At 49.3% G+C, this 15,668-nt stretch overlaps 1 protein-coding gene across 1 annotated transcript in view; it reads left to right on the forward strand.

Annotated features, from left to right (window-relative positions):
* The first annotated feature begins 10,928 nt into the window (after nucleotides 1-10,928).
* The window catches only part of GRIK4 (glutamate ionotropic receptor kainate type subunit 4), a 216,641-nt gene continuing 211,901 nt past the window's right edge, over nucleotides 10,929-15,668 (forward strand). Inside the window, exon 1 of the mRNA XM_074527833.1 lies at nucleotides 10,929-11,072. The gene's annotated coding sequence lies outside the window, so the exon portion shown is untranslated. The remainder of the gene's footprint in view (nucleotides 11,073-15,668) is intronic.

The following is a 15,668-nucleotide window of genomic DNA, read 5'->3' on the forward strand; positions in this document are numbered from 1 at the left end:
GTTGTTGCTCATCCCAAATCCTGGAATTCGTCTCTCCTCAGGCAGGGGGATTCAGGGCGTCAGTGCAGGTGGGGTTTGGGTCATTTTTGAGTCATTTTTTGGGTCATTTTGGGTCATTTTTGAGTCATTTTTGAGTCATTTTTTGAGTCATTTTTGGGTGATTTTTCAGTCATTTTTGGGTGATTTTTCAGTCATTTTTGGGTCATCTTCTGAGTCATTTTTGGGTCATTCTTGGGTCATTTTTGGGTGATTTTTGAGTCATTTTTGGGTAGTTTTGGGGTCATTTTTGGGCGATTTTTGAGTCATTTTTTGGGCGATTTTTGAGTCATTTTGGGGTGATTTTTCAGTCATTTTTGGGTGATTTTTGAGTCATTTTGGGGTGATTTTTGAGTCATTTTTGGGTGATTTTTGAGTCATTTTTGGGTGATTTTTCAGTCATTTTTGGGTCATCTTCTGAGTCATTCTTGGGTCATTTTTTGAGTCATTTTGAGTCGATTTTGGGTCATATTTGGGTTATAGGAGCTTGAAGGTCCCTTCCAGCCAAACCATTCCATGATTCCAGGGGGTTCTGAGCAATCAGGGTGGAATTCTGTCCATCCACCTCCCTAAATGATAAAAATGGTTTAATCCATTTCTTTTCACAGCAAAGATCCCTTTGGTATTTGTTGGAAAATATCCATGATTTCCCCTTGTTTTTGTCAAATCCTCAATGGATTTTAGGTTTTATTTCAAAATATTGATGGGAGCCTGGTGGAGGATGGAAGTTGTCCAGTCCTTGGCATGAATTCTCTGCCAGTTGGGCTGAACATTTTGGGGAGAAATATTTCCCATCAGAGCTGGGCCCAGAACTCCCAGAATGGAAAAAAATTTAAAAATTTGGATGAGTTTCCTTCAAAGTGTGATCCAGAATTAAATGGGGAAGAGCCTTGGGTTAACACTGAGCATATGCCTGGGTTAAAATGTTGGTTTGGGAAATCTGGAGAAAACAGACACCTGTTGTTATTATTAATATTTTTTAAATTATCTATAAAATATATAACATTTTATATATATAATTTGTATAATATATAATAGAATATATAATCTATATATCATATAAATTATATATAACTATATATTATCATATAGTATTATAATTTTTATATATTATATAATTTATATAATATATAATAGATATATTTGTATAATATATAATATATTCTTATATATAATATATAATATATATTATATAGTATATATTTGTATATTATATATATTACATAGTATATATTATATATATTATATATTATATATTAAATGTTATCTATTTTATATATAATTTTTAAAGTATTAATAATAATAACAGGTATCTGTTTTCTCAAGAAAATTCTATATATTATATATATTATGTGTTATCTATAATATCTGTATTATATATAATATCTATATTATATATAATATCCATATTAAAAATACTGTTAAAAAAAAAGAGGCTGATGGGTTGATATTTATAATTTACTGGTCTTAAAGGGATTTTCCAGCCTTAAAAATTCCATTACTCCATTTATAATTTTATTATTCCATTATTAAATGCCTCCCAGTGCATTTCCTGCTTGAGCCCTCCTGCATTTCTCCCCATCCCAAACCAAAACTCCACCATCCTTTCCTTTCATCAGGAAAATAATTTATTTTTTTTTTCCCCCCTTTTTTTTCCTCAGCTGCTGGGAGTTTACAGCTGCAAATCATCGAGTTGGGCATTTCACCATAATAAAAAACCCCCAAAATATCCCAGCCTCTCCCTTTCTTGCAGCATTTGTTTGTTTCCAGATGCCTGCAGCTTGTTCAGCGTGGAGCATCTCCCCTGATCAATATTTTAAATTCTTGTTGATATTTACTCAGAGCTGCTGAATAAACTCGGTGGAGTGGAGCTCCAGAGTGAATCTCCGTTTCTCTCAGCTCTCGGGAGCTTTGGCAATAATTTGCATTATCCGGGGTTATTGTTGTGCTGGGATGTTAATGAGCACATCTCCCTCCCTTCTGTCTCTCCAAAATTCCGTTCAGAGCCCACTCCTGGTGCTGCAGCAACTCCTCAGCTCTGAGTTAGCGCAGAGAGGAGAGAGCTTTGTGCTCTCCTTTTGTCAGCTGGCTTTGAAAAAACCCTTTTCTCTCCAGTTTTATGGAGATGGGTTTGGTGCAGCTCCAGCTGCTCGGGCCTTGTGATGAGGGGGAGATTAATCCCTTCTTGGTGGCATTTTTAAATCCTACCATCTTTATTAAGTTTCATCCCTTTTCTCTGAAAATCTCCACTCCAGAACCGTCCCATGTCCCCCTGTGCCTGCCCTTAACCTGTTCTTTCACCTCCAAACACTGATTTTTTTTTTTTTCTTATTTGGTTTTTTGGGATTAAATGGGTTCACAACATTTCAGCAGCCCCCCTGAGTGATTCATCACCATCATTTTGGGGCGTGCACGCAGCAGAAGTCAAATAGCCTCGATTGCAGCTTCTATTGAACTCATCTTTTCGGCTCCGCAATTTCTTTATTGTGCCATAATAAAGCTGCCCCTGTCACTGCTGAGCTCTGCCTCATCCGTCTCCCTCTGCCAGATGGGAGCTGAGGGAAAAGCTCAGGGCTTGGGCTCTCAGCAGATCCAAATCTCCCTGTTCAGGTGCTCATTCCCCTAGGACTGAGCCTTTTTCCCTCTTCCCCCCTTTTTCTTCCTTTCCTTTCCTTTCCTTTCCTTTCCTTTCCTTTCCTTTCCTTTCTTTCCTTTCCTTTCCTTTCCTTTCCTTTCCTTTCCTTTCCTTTCCTTCCTTTCCTTTCCTTCCTTTCCTTTCCTTTCCTTTCCTTTCCTTTCCTTTCCTTTCCTTTCTTTCCTTTCCTTTCCTTTTCCTTTCCTTTCCTTTTTCCTTTCCTTTCCTTTTTCCTTTCCTTTCCTTTTTCCTTTCCTTTCCTTTTTCCTTTCCTTTCCTTTTTCCTTTCCTTTCCTTTTTCCTTTCCTTTCCTTTTTCCTTTCCTTTCCTTTTTCCTTTCCTTTCCTTTTTCCTTCCTTTCCTTTTTCCTTTCCTTTCCTTTTTCCTTTCCTTTCCTTTTTCCTTTCCTTTCCTTTTTCCTTTCCTTTCCTTTTTCCTTTCCTTTCCTTTTTCCTTTCCTTTCCTTTTTCCTTTCCTTTCCTTTTTCCTTTCCTTTCCTCTTTCCTTTCCTTTCCTCTTTCCTTTCCTTTCCTCTTTCCTTTCCTTTCCTCTTTCCTTTCCTTTCCTCTTTCCTTTCCTTTCCTCTTTCCTTTCCTTTCCTCTTTCCTTTCCTTTCCTCTTTCCTTTCCTTTCCTCTTTCCTTTCCTTTCCTCTTTCCTTTCCTTTCCTCTTTCCTTTCCTTTCCTCTTTCCTTTCCTTTCCTCTTTCCTTTCCTTTCCTCTTTCCTTTCCTTTCCTCTTTCCTTTCCTTTCCTCTTTCCTTTCCTTTCCTCTTTCCTTTCCTTTCCTCTTTCCTTTCCTTTCCTCTTTCCTTTCCTTTCCTCTTTCCTTTCCTTTCCTTTTTCCTTTCCTTTCCTTTTTCCTTTCCTTTCCTCTTTCCTTTCCTTTCCTTTTTCCTTTCCTTTCCTTTCCTCTTTCCTTTCCTTTCCTTTTTCCTTTCCTTTCCTTTCCTTTTTCCTTTCCTTTCCTTTTTCCTTTCCTGAAATTTCCTTTCCTGAAATTTCCTTTCCTGAAATTTCCTTTCCTGAAATTTCCTTTCCTGAAATTTCCTTTCCTGAAATTTCCTTTCCTTTCCTGAAATTTCCTTTCCTGAAATTTCCTTTCCTTTCCTGAAATTTCCTTTCCTTTCCTTTCCTTTCCTTTCCTTTCCTTTCCTTTCCTTTCCTTTCCTTTCCTTTCCTTTCCTTTCCTTTCCTTTCCTTTCCTTTCCTTTCCTTTCCTTTCCTTTCCTGAAATTTCCTTTCCTTTCCTTTCCTTTTCCCCTTTCCTTTTCCCCTTTCCTTTTCCCCTTTCCTTTCCTTTTCCCCTTTCCTTTTTCCCTTTCCTTTCCCTCCATGGAATTATGAGAGCTGGAATTACCAGAGCTCCTCCAGGGACTCCATGCTTGAAATTTCTTTACAAAATTTGGGATTTGGGCTCTCTGAGCAGATGCAAAAATCCCTGTTCAGCTGCTCCTTCCCCTAGGACTGAGTCTTCCCTTTGCTGCCTTCCTTTCCTCACTCTCCGTGGAATTATGAGAGCTGGAATTGTGAAAATAGAACTTTCCATGGAATTATGAGAGCTGGAATTTTCCATGGAATTAGGAGAACTGGAATTCTGAGAGCTGGAAAATGCTGTGCCCTGTGCTGATGGCAAAAGTTCTGCAGGGATTAAAGGTGCCTCCACCCCTCTGACCTCTGCCTGGAAAATAAAGCTTTTATAAACTGTTGGAGATTTAAATTTGGGTGAATTTGCCCCAAAATCTCAGCCAGAACTGGAATTCCTTGAACCAGCTGCAGAAATGAGAGGTCTCCTCCCGAGTCCCTGTCCCAACCTGCCCATGACTCATTTCAATCTTTGTTCCTCCCTTTTCTTAATCATTCCTCACTTGAAAGTCTCTTCATCTTTTGTCTCTCATCTTTTGTTTTCCCCACATTTCAAAGAGAGGTTGGGTTTTGGTTGGATTTTTTTTTTCCTGCCTCACTTAAATGACTGCTTTCCTTTCTCTTTGGGGTGTGAATGGAAGGCACAGAGCAGAAAACATCCTTTGATGCAGTAATTATGAGGAGGAGAATTTTAAAAAGAAGAGCAAGGGAAAGTGTGCTGGCTGGAAATGATCAGTGCAATATTTATGATTGTCTGAGGGGATGTTGTGTGTGACCTCCCTGAGATCCTGTCACTGCTGCCACCCTCTGTTCCTCATCTTTAAAGTGCTAAAAAACCCCAAATTTAATTCAATATTGCACCTTTTTAATCCCTTTGCTCTCCCAGGGCTCTCTCACTGTGTTTGCAGCACCTGAGAGGGGCTGGGATCCATTTTTGGGAAGCTTTGGGCACTAAAATCCCCAATCCCAATTCTGGGATGAGGTGGCAGCTCCCAAATGGGGAATGAGGGTGTGGAGCAGGAATATCCTCCCAAACCCTGCATCAGGATCTGGAAATGATCAGTGCAATATTTATGATTGTCTGAGGGGATGTTCTGTGTGACCTCCCTGAGATCCTGTCACTGCTCCCACTCTGTTCCTCATCTCTAAAGTGCTAAAAAAACCCCAATTTAGTTCAATATTGCACCTTTTTAATCACTTTGCTCTCCCAGGGTTCTCTCACTGTGTGTGCAGCACCTGAGAGGGGCTGGGATCCATTTTTGGGAAGCTTTGGGCACTAAAATCCCCAATCCCAATTCTGGGATGAGGTGGCAGCTCCCAAATGGGGACTGAGGGTGTGGAGCAGGAATATCCTCCCAAACCCTGCATCAGGAGCTGGAAATGATCAGTGCAATATTTATGATTGTCTGAGGGGATGTTCTGTGTGACCTCCCTGAGATCCTATCACTGCTCCCACTCTGTTCCTCATCCTTAAAGTGCTAAAAAACCCTCAATTTAATTCAATATTGCACCTTTTTAATCCCTTTGCTCTCCCAGGGTTCTCTCACTGTGTTTGCAGCACCTGAGAGGGGCTGGGATCCATTTTTGGGAAGTTTTGGGCACTAAAATCCCCAATTGCACGTGGATTCCTGGGATGAGGTGGCAGCTCCCAAATGGGGACTGAGGGTGTGGAGCAGCTGGGAGCAGGAATATCCTCCCAAACCCTGCATCAGGATCTGGAAATGCCACTCCTGGCTCCTTGAAATTCACCCACATTTTCCTTTTTGCATGGAAGACAAGGCAAACAAACTGTTCCACAGAATGTTCCTTATTTATCTAACTCATCCTACCAACTTCTTGGAGCTATCTAAATATATTTTTATAATTAGCTGGGCTTTTTTATATAACTACCACAGGCTACTTGCTCCTCTCACTGCTTCCTTCAGAGCAGCTCTTATCTACAAAATTATCTCATTTGGATGCCTTCTATTACCAATAAAAACTTGTTATGAACCTGGGTGAAAAAAAAAATCCCACTCATAATAGATTTATTCTTTGTGTCTCAGTCAAATCTTGACTTTCAGTGCCTTTTATCCCCTGAAATCTCTCAGCTCTGCCTGAATTTGACTTTTTTTTTTTTTGCAGAGGGGCTGTTATTTACTGTTCTGCTGAAACACAGCCACCTATGAAGATAAATGTAGCAGGTTTTTGAAATGATTCACTGCTCACCTCCACGTCAGTCTGAGATCAGAGCCCCTCTCGGTGCAGCTGACAGGGAAAAGAGAATTTTAATTGCTTGGATAAATAACCTGCTAGGAGGGAAGCAGTGGGCACTGCTGGGGGCTCTTTGTTCCACACGTCTGGAGCTGGAGGTGTGGGATTATTTCCCAAAAAAGCTGAAATTTGGGGAATATTGGGGCAGATTCATCCACGAGCAGCACCACAGGATTTCCTATACCCTGCTGGGGAAGGGTTTGGGGCTGGATGGAGGCAACAAAAAGTGTTTGGGGCTGGATTTTACCTCAAAGTGTGTTTGGGGCTGGATTGAGGCCCTGGGGCTGGATTGAGACCCCAAAGTGTATTTAGGTCTGGATTAAGCCCCCAAATCATGTTTGGGTCTGGATTGAGGCCTCAAAAGATGTTTATGACTGGATGGAGACCCCATAAAGTGTTTGGGCCTAAATTGTGGCCCTAGGTCTGGATTGAGACCCCAAAGAGTTTTTGGGTCCGGATTAAGCCCCCGAATCATGTTTGGATCTGGATTGAGGCCTCAAAAGGTGTTTGTGACTGAATGGAGACTCCAAAATGTGTTTGGGTCTGGATTGAGGCCCCAAAGTGTGTTTGGGTCTGGATGGAAATCCCGTAAAGTGTTTGGGTCTGGATTGAGGCCCTGGGTCTGGACTGAGACCCCAAAGTGTGTTTGGGTCTGGATTGAGACCCTCAAGTGCATTTGGGTGTGGATTGTGAGCCCAAATCATGTTTGACTCTGGATTGTGACCCTAAAACAGGTTTGTGTCTGTATGGACACCCCAAAAAAGTGTTTGGGTCTGGATTGAGATCCCAAAGTGTGTTTGAGATCTGGATTGTGAGCCTGGGTTTGATTGAGACCCTGAAGTGCATTTGGGTCTGGATTGTGAGCCCAAAACTGGTTTGTGTCTGCCCTGAGACCCCCAAACAGGTTTGGGTCAGGATGGAGACTCCAAAATGGTTTGGGTTGGGATTGAGATCCCAAAGTGCATTTGGGTCTGGATTGTGACCCCAAAACAGGTTTAGGTCTACCCTGAGCTGCCCTGCCCTGGTACCAGGCCTTTGTAAATAAACAATATTGCGCTGTCAGACACATAAACTCAAATTTCCCAGCCCTGCTGCCCCCACTGTGCCTGGCTGAGCTCAGGGAGTTCCTGTCAGGGATTCCCGCTCAGGATCACCCCGAGCCCTGCCCTGAGCACCCTGAGGGGTTTTGGGAGCCTCAGCAGCTCCTCCCCATCTCTGAGTGCCCTGGCTGGGAGTGGGATCCTCCCCCTCCGTAACACTTTGGGATTTGCAGCCTCGCACCAACAGCAGCTCCTTCCCCAAACAGCGTTTTCTGGGTCGCCAAAGCCTCCAGCTTTGCCAGGGAACTGTGTCACATCACCTCATTCATAAAATGACCAAACTCTATTTTAAACCTTGCTGGGTGCCTCCCTCCCCCTCCTCTCCCCACGTAACACCTCCCAGCAGAAGGAGCTGTGGAAATCTCTCCCCTGTGGTTGAATCCTGGATTTTTTCCCTCCCCAAACCAAACCAGGTTTCTTTGCAGGCAGTTTCTGGAGCTGCCTCCTCTGGATTCCTCTTTTCAGCTGTTGGCTGCCAGGGTGCTTTAACTTGAGGTTCTGCTCTGATTTAGGCCATGCCATGGAGATTCTGGAGAAATTCTGGAGAAATTCTGGATTTCCAGGTCCAGTGATTGCATGAAGGACTCAGGGCATGGCAGAGATGGATCTGAACCACACAAAAAGATCTCTAAAATAGAGAGTGGCGTGCTGGCACAGACATATTTTTGTGAAAATCATTTTCTTGAGATTTTTGATTCTTGAGAAGCTGAGACGCCTCAGGAACAAAATGTAAACAATGGTTGTCTGCTGCTGTGGAATGCAACAGGTGCATCTGGGATTGGTCTCATGTGGTTGTTTCTGATTAATGGCCAATCACAGTCAGCTGGCTCGGACAGAGAGCCCGAGGCAGCTGCTTTTGTTAGCATTCTTTCCTATTCTATTCTTAGCTTATCCTTCTGAGATGAAACTTTTAATTCTTTTAGTACAGTTTAATGTAATATGTATCATAAAATAATAAATCAAGCTTTCTGAACATAGAGTCAGCATTCTCTTCTTTCACTTGAAAACCCCCGTGAGCACCATCCCAGGGTGCTGGCACAAGGCAGAGCCATGGGGAGGATGCAGAACCCACCTGGATCAAGGTGGATGGGGGAGCCCTGCCCGGCCCAGGTGTGACCATGTCCACAGGGAGCTTAGGATGAGGATCTGACTCAGAGACGAGGATCTGACTCCATGTTTCAGAAGGTTTGATTTATTATTTTGTGATATATATTACATTAAAACTATACTGAAAGAATAGAAGAAAGGATTTCATCAGAAGGCTGGCTAGGAATAGAATAAGAAAGAATGATAACAAAGGTTTGTGGCTTGGACAGAGCCTGAGCCAGCTGACTGTGACTGGCCATTAATTAGAAACAACCACATGAGACCAATCACAGATGCACCTGTTGCATTCCACAGCAGCAGATAATCAATGTTTGCATTTTGTTCCTGAGGCCTCCCAGCTTCTCAGGAGGAAGAATCCTAAGGAAAGGATTTTCCATGGAAGATGTCTGTGACACCCAGGTGAGCTCAGAGCTGAGGGAGAGGAGGGCCCTGCCCAGCTGCCACTCCTGGATTTGGCACCGGGGCTGCTCTGGGTGTCCCAGCTCTGTCAGCCAAACCTCTGCTCACCCAGGCAGGGCTGAGCCTGGACCTGCAGGGCCATGGTTGTTAATTAACAGCCCAGAAGAGGGAAATGCTCATCAATTCCAGGAATAATAAATGCTGGGAATGGCCTGCTGGGCAGGGACACGGGGACAAAGGATCTGCCACAAAGCCACTGACTTGTAGCTGTTGTCCTGAGGGAAATGATGTATAAAAGGATGAGCTCAAACCCCCCATGTCTGTTACCTGTGTATCTCATGAGTAATTTGTCTCTGAGGCAGAGGCGTTTTATTTTTCTCCTCTGAAGCTGATTCTTTTCCTCCAGCTTATTTCTCCTCAGCAGGAGGGGAAGATGAATTCCTGTCAAATAATAGTTCATTGCTCTTAATGCAAGAGTCCAATTAACTGGTGGTTTAGGAGCTTTGCTTTCCTCACCATCACAAACAAACAGAAGCAGGACAGGGCTGCAGCACTGCAGGCAAGGCTGGAGCATCCCAGGGATCAGGATCCTGCCTGGAATTCCCAGCCTCACACCAGGGATTCTCTGTCCCTTCCTGCTGTCCTCCCTTCTCCCAGCCTGGGCTGCTGCTCAGGGCACCGGGAGGAGGCTGAGCTTTAATATGAAGATTTCAGCAGCTGCAAGCAAAATTATCTCACTTGTGTCCTTCTCAAGGAGGGGAGAAACAGAGGAGATGGAGGGAAACGGGGTGCTGGCAGGGAGCCCCAGAGCTGGTGAGGATTTGGGATGTGTGGGGAGCAAGCAGAGCTTTCCCAAACCCAGCTGTCCCCCCTAAGTCGGAGGTGTTTAGTCTGGGCCTAAAGCTGCTCACTGTGGGCAGCAACAGCTCAGTGCCACACTGCTCCTTGCCCTCCCTCCATCCAGATTCTTGTGCTCCCTCCATCCTTGGAGTCACCAAACCACAGAACAGGCTGAGCTGGAAGGGACCCCCAGGATCATCCATGCAGCCCCCGGCCCTGCTCAGACACCCCCAAATCCCACCCTGGCCATCCCTGGAGCTCTGTCCAACCCCTCCTGGAGCTCTGGCAGCCTCAGGGCTGTGCCCATTCCCTGGGCAGCCTGGGCAGTGCCAGCACCCTCTGGGTGCTGAGATCCACCCCTTTCCCTGAGCTCCATCCCAAACCCCCCCTGGCACAGCTCAGTGCCACATCCTCTCTGCATCCTGCCCGGTCCTCCTTCATCCCTCCATCCTGCCTGCTCCTCCTTCCATCCTCTGTGTCCTGTTCTTCCTGCCTCTCTCCGTCCTGCCCACTCCTCTGTTCATCCCCGCTCTGTTGCTCTCCCTGCACCCTCCCATCCTGCCTGCTCCTCTTTCCATCCTTAGCCCCCTGCTCTCCCTGCATCCCCTGATCTATCCCACTTTCCTACTCTCCCTGCATCCCTTCATCTCGCCCTGCTCTCCTCTCATCCCTCCATCCATCCCAGATCTTGTCCTCTCCCTGCATTCCTCCATCCCTATCCCCCCTTCTCCTCTCATCCCTTCCTCTGTCCTGTTGCTCCTCCATCCTGCTCTCCTTTCATCCCTCCATCCATCCTGGTCCCCCTGATCCCCTGCATCCCCTGATCCATCCCTGTCCCCCTCTCATCCCTCCATCCATCCCTGTCCCCCGTTCTTCTCTCATCCTCTGATCCATCCCGGATCCTCTCCTCTCCTTGCATCCCTCCATCTCCCCCTGCTCTCCCCGCACCCCCTAATCCATCTCTGTCCCCCACTCTTCTCTCATCCCTCCATCCATCCCGTATCCCCTGCTCTCGCCGCATCCCTCCATCCACCCTGGTCCCCTGCTCTCCCTGCATCCCCCGATCCATTCCTGTCCCCCTCTCATCCCTCCATCCATCCCTGTCCCCTCTCTCCTCTCATCCCCCGCTCCATCCCTGTCCCCGCTCTCTCTCTCCCTGCCGTTCCGTGCCGTTCCGTGCCGTTCCGTGCGGTGCCGCGCGGTTCCGGGGGCCGGAGCGGTGCCGGTGCCCGGGCAGCGCCCCCCGCCCGCCCCCTGCAGTTCCCGGTGCCGCCGCCGGGGACCCGCGGCCGCCGCTGCCGAGCGGGGCCGGAGCGACCGCGGGCAGAGCCCAGCCCAGGTACGAGCCGCGGGCAGCGCTGGGGGGATGCGGGGCGCAGGGGGGACGGCGGCGGGGCCGGGGGGCGGGCACGGCTGCCCCGGGACCCCCGAGCGATGCTCGGCGCGGCCGCTGCGGAGCCGCGGGGCCGGGAGCGCTCGGAGCCGCAGCCGCCGCCGCTCGCTGGCTGCCGGCGGTGCCCCTGGCTGGCACTCGGTGCCCCCCTCCCCGGGCACATCCAGCCCTCCTCAGCCACATCCATCCCTCCCCGGGCACATCCATCCCTCCCCGGGCACATCCATCCCCCCCGGGCACAGCCGGTGCCCCCCGGCCGCCTCCCGCACTCGCTGAAGGACTTTGGGAGCAGCCCTTTGCGGTGTTTTAGCGCACCAAGAGTTGAAAAACGCCACGCTCGGGCTCTGAGCAGAGCTGAAGTTCAAAGAGCGCGGGGAGGGGACGCTCGGTGTGGCTCCAACTCGTGCGGATCACCTGGGAGCGGCTCCCGGGTGCGGGAGCGTGCGGCGGGCACGGAGGAGGGAGGGAGGGAGGGAGGGATGCTGCCCGGGGCTCGGAGGAGGCGAGGAAAACGCTCTTTAACTCGTATTCGCTCAGGCTCTGCATGGGGGAGGGCAGGGTCGCTGTTCTGGAAGGCGTTTGTGCCGAGTTGAGCCGGGGAACGATTCGCGCTGGGATCGCGGAGGTGCTCGCTGTGTGCGCAGCCGTGCGGGGCTGATGCTCGCAGGCTCCTCCGCTGGAGCGGCAGCGCCGAGCCCGGGCGGTGTGCGGGGAAAACTCCGCGCAGAAACCTCTCCCTAGGCCCAACTTTATTCCGGCTGATTGATGCCCAAACTCCGGCCCGGCTGCGGCTCGGGCTCTGCGTAGCTGCGGGATGCTGCTCTCGCCATCCACCGGGCTGGATTCTTGCTCTGGCCAGCATTGAGACCGCGGGCTTGTGGCCCTGGGGGAGTTAAGCAGACCACCCTCATGGGGGTGGCTTTGTCGCCACACGCGTGTCCTTCGTGGGGAGGTGTCAGCCTGCCCGAGCATCCAGCGCCGTGCCCGCCTCCCCGGGGATGCTGAGGGACAGCTCCGCTCGCTCTGCCGCCGCATCCCGGCCGCTCTGACGGGGCTCCAGCAGCGCCCACCCCTCGGCAGATCCCCCCAGGAGGAGCCAGCCCCCCTTTTGTCTCAGCTTTTCCCCCGGCAGCCACATCCCGGCTGGATGTGAGCGCTGCAGGCAGAGCCCTGCCCGCCTCCCTGGGCAGCGAGTCGGGGATCTACGGCACCGGAGCATCCCCAGGAGTGAGACAGAGCCTCTGCCGCCCGCCCAGCCCTGAGTGCTCGCAGGTAGGAGCGGGATGCGGCCGTGCTGGGGCTTCCCCGCCGCGCTTTGCTCGAGTCTCGCATCCCAGGGGGGAGAAGCGATGCGCAGTGAGGCTCCCACCGCGCCGAGGCGTGTTTGAAGTGTCTCCATGCGAGCCTGCCTCGCTATGGATGTGTCTGGGGCTCGGGGTTTGAAGGGAACCGTCTGCGGGCGGGAATCGGTGGGGAGAGGCAGAACCTGCCCCTCTCGGGTTCCATTTCAGGGCTGGGCCCCAAGAGCAGGGACAGAAGTTGGGAAAGTTGTGCTGTGGCTCTCTGTGGTTCGCAGGTGGTGCCTTCCCCTGCACCTGGCAGGATTAATGCCCTGGGATGAGACAGCTGGAATTTTGGGGAAGAGGGAGCTGCTGGCAGGCTGTGCTGAGCAGAGAGTGGCAGCACAGGGAAGGAAAATGTTCATTTTTAAAAATTTCCTTCAGACCCTTTGTGATCTGGCTCCTGTGTGATGGGAACAGGCTGCCTGGGGAAGGTGAACCCCAAAATGAGGTGTTTTATCCCCAAAATCTCGGGTAAAGGCACGAACATCTCCTTGGAAAGATTGGTTCTCAGTGGAGCAGCTGCCTGCGGCTTCCAGAGGCACAGAAGGTGAACCCCAAAATGAAGAGATTTATCCCCAAAATCTTGGGATCAAGGCACGAACATCTCTTTGGAAAGATTGGTTCTCAGTGGAGCAGCTGCCTGCAGCTTCCAGAGGCACAGAGATGCTGCTGCGAGTTTCTTGCTGGAGGTTTCCTTTGCAAGCTGTGCAAGGAAAATCAGCCAAGGGCTGGCAGAGGTCTGGGTGCCTCGGTGCCAAGGAGCACTCAGCAATCTGGGGGTGAGGGGGGCAGGATTTGGGGGACCTGGGCTCCCGAGAGCTCCTCAGCACCCTGGAAGCTTCAGCGTGCCAGGAAATCTCATCTGTGTGTGCTCACAGCGCTTGCAGGAAAAGCTGAGAGTGAATTTCAAACTCAGCCAGGAGCTGGGGGGTGCTCAGCCCAATCCTGGCTTGGCTGCAGGGGAGATTCTGCTGGGAAATCTCCTGGCTGGGGTGTGGGAGCTCTGTGCTCCACGTGGGGTCACATCCCTGCTCCTCCTGCTGGTTTTCCATGTGGAACAGGGCCAGGGGAAAGGCTTGGATGGAGGAGAAGCTGGGTGGGTGCAAGGGAAAGGCTTTGGGGGCAGCAGGGGAAGGAGGAAGAGCAGGGGAGAGGAGGAGGAAGGGCTGACACGAGAGATGAAGGAGCTGACACATCCCTAGGGTCAGACAGTTTCTCTCCTCCAAGAAACTTCATTTTTTGAAGGCAATTTAAGCTTTATCCAGGTTCTGCTCAGCGCTCAGCATGTGCAGACAGTCGATGTCTTGCCCTTTTTAAAGGCTTGCTGATGTTCCTGAGGTGTGGATATTGATTTTCACTGACTTTGGGGGGAGATCTTTGCGGGCAGCACTTGTTGGGGTCAGATTTTATTTATTTTTCATGCTTCTGGGCAGAAAGAAGGCGAGACAGAAGTTCTGCAAGGCTCCTCAGAAATGCTTTTTGTTCTGGGGCATGAGGTTTCTAAGACAGCACGTAAAAGGTGAGGAAGCTGTTAAAACAAGGCACCTCTTGCTGTGTGTGAACACTGAAATTGTGCTGAGCAGGATGAGAACAGCTTGGAGGGAGGAATCGCTGAGGTATCAGCAGCTCCATGAGGAAAATTTTGTGCAGAAAGGAGATTTTGGGATTCTGGAGCTGTGCACAGGAGGATGCAAACTCCACTTTGTCACCTCAGGGCAGCCACTAATGCTGACAGGAAAAATGGGGGACTTGGGGAGATAAAAGGAGGTGTAAAACCTGTGAGGAGCAATTTTAAGGATTCCTGTTATAACTTCATTTGTGGGATGGAGCCTTCGGGGGCAGATTGTGGGATTTTTGTGTTTGTCCTGGTGCCTCTGGAAGATTTGTTTTGCTTAATGGATGTGGGATTTGGTTGTGATGAAGGAGGAGGAAAATGCAGCGAGGAGCAGACTGGGGAAGCCCAGAATGGTTTGGGTTGGAAGAGAACCTAAATCTCATCTCATCCCATGGACAGGGACACCTTGCAGAGGATAAGCCAGGGTTATTTCCATGCTGGTCACAGGGAGTGGCTGCTGGGCAGGACAGAGCTGGCAGTGCCCAGCTGAGGGCAATTAACACTGATTGGATTGTTCAGAGAGGGAGAAATGGACCCAAGGTGTTCCAAATCAGTAGAATTGGAATAAATCAGGTATAAAATAGCAGCAGGTGTGAACATGAAGGGGCAGACACCTCTTTTTTCTCCTCCTCCTCCTCCTCCCTGGCCATTTCCAGGGCAGAGGGAGCTGATGGATGCAGTGGGAATTTGTGCCTGTACAGAAACCAAACCTGAGGAGGGGCTGGGATATCAGGTAACTGACTTTTTTTCTTCTGTGCCTGCTGGGAGGGCCTAATTATCCCTCAAAAACTTGGCTGGTCTATCCCTGGGGGTCAAATCACCACCGTTTACATGCCCAGCAGGGAAGCCTTCCTTCCTAAGGCTGAGGAAATCAGAGTTCAACATCTTCCAAAGGGCCTAATTTATTTGGATATTTCATTAAATCCACCCAAAAGAGGCTATTTTTAGGAAATAAATAGCAGAATGTGGGCAATAAATAGCTGTGGGATAAGGGGCAGAGTTCAGTGCTGGCTTTCTTAGTTAAGCTGCAGAAAATAGAAGTGTAATGGCCGAGTGCTGATGGGAGCGTGGATATGTGATTATGTGAGGGCTCCTCACACTGAGGCTGGGCTTATTTATCATCCTTAATGATTTGGAGGTGGAAATGGATCAGAGCTGGGTTAGGGAGAGTGAACATGAAGGGGAAGGGGCTGCTTTTGCAAGAATTCAGAGGGAAAGCTGCTGGGTTGGAGCGTGCGGCGGTTCGGCCGCTGCAGCGGCAGTTGGTGTAACTCAGATTTGAGCAAAAAAAAAAGGGAAAAAACCTGAGTGACTCCTTGCCTGATAACAAATCCTGGGCGATTCTGTGGGATTCCAGCAGGGACACGAGGAGTTGGTGTGGTTTGTGTGCAGCTGAGCAGGTCCTGGGGCTGTGGAGATGCTGTGCTGGGCTCTGCCCATCTCTGTGTGCCTCAGAGAGGGCTCTGCTGGGCAAACAGGGCTCTGCCCATCTCTGTGTGCCCCAGAGAGGGCTCTGCTGGGCAAACAGGGCTCTGCCCATCTCTGTGTGCCCCAGAGAGGGCTCTGCTGGGCAAACAGGGCTCT

This window comes from Zonotrichia albicollis, chromosome 27, assembly GCF_047830755.1.
Source record: "Zonotrichia albicollis isolate bZonAlb1 chromosome 27, bZonAlb1.hap1, whole genome shotgun sequence".
NCBI lineage: Eukaryota > Metazoa > Chordata > Aves > Passeriformes > Passerellidae > Zonotrichia > Zonotrichia albicollis.